The sequence below is a fragment of the Myotis lucifugus genome, unplaced genomic scaffold (genome assembly GCF_000147115.1).
Source record: "Myotis lucifugus unplaced genomic scaffold, Myoluc2.0 scaffold_861, whole genome shotgun sequence".
Lineage (NCBI taxonomy): Eukaryota > Metazoa > Chordata > Mammalia > Chiroptera > Vespertilionidae > Myotis > Myotis lucifugus.
Window position 1 is genome coordinate 153,327 of NW_005871909.1, and position 1,192 is coordinate 154,518.

Sequence of the window (1,192 nt, forward strand, 5' to 3'; positions counted from 1 at the left end):
CTCAGTCAGCTCCTGGCACGACTGGAAGTGAAGTTTTTGGTGGAGTGAGGCTCTGAAGCAGCAGATGGGCGCAGTACGCTGAGACTCAAGAGCCTCAGCCCGGGCTCTGGCTGGGCATGTCCGGCAGGGACCCCTGAGTCCTGGTGAGGGGCTGGGCCTTACTCCATGGAGCAGTCATTGGAGGCCCACAGACCTGTGGTGGGACTGGCGGGAGCGCCCCCTGCAGGACTCCCCTCCAACCTCACGCTGGGGAAGTTTTCATGGTTGTATCATCACAGCACCCGGGGTTCAGTTCTCCCTTTTACACCAATCGTGGGGACTCGGGTCAGCTGGCTAGTGGGTGATTCAGCTCCCCAAATCTCAGGCTAGGTGCTGCTTCCTCAGACCACTTCTGAGAGCAACTCTCTCAGGTGGGGGTCCCTGGGAAACTGGGTTTGTACCCCCAACTCAATCAGTCCTCCCATGTGGGCTGCTCCAAGAGCAGGGCAGGTAGGTGCCTTTGGATGAGTCTCCCCAGAGAGGAGCTTAGCAGTGACTGACAAGGACCAACACTCCTTGTGAAGTGGGCCTTGGTCCTGAGGGGCATCTGGGTGGTCGGCCACAGCGCCCACTGCAGTGATTAAGACTTCCTCCTTCGGGCCCATTCAGCTGGGGTTCATCGAGTGCCCTGGGGAGACAGCCACGCGGCCTGGCCTTCCTGGAGCTCGAGTTCCAGTGGGAAGAGAGACATTACACAACCAGTTACACGACTGCCATTTAAGCGTGCCCGGAGGAAGCCTGACGGGGAGCAGGGGGCTTCTGATAGAGGTGTGGGGGCGGCAGGTGGGATAGTTTAGGCGGGAAAACTCAGGTTTAAAATTTTTAAAAATTCTCAGTTATAGTTGACATACAACATTATATTAGTTTCACAAGTGCAACACAGTGGTTAGACATTTGTATACCTTATGAAGTGATCACCTGATAAGTCTAGTACCCATCTGGCACCATACATAGCTATTAAATCTTATTAGTACTTTACATCCATGTGACTATTTTGTAACTACCAATTTGTACCTCTTCATCCCTTCACCTTTTTTTTAAAAATATATATATTTTATTTATTTCAGAGAGGAAGGGAGTGGGAGAGAGAGATAGAAACATCAATGATGAGAGAGAATCATTGATCGGCTACCTCCTGCATACCCCCCACTGG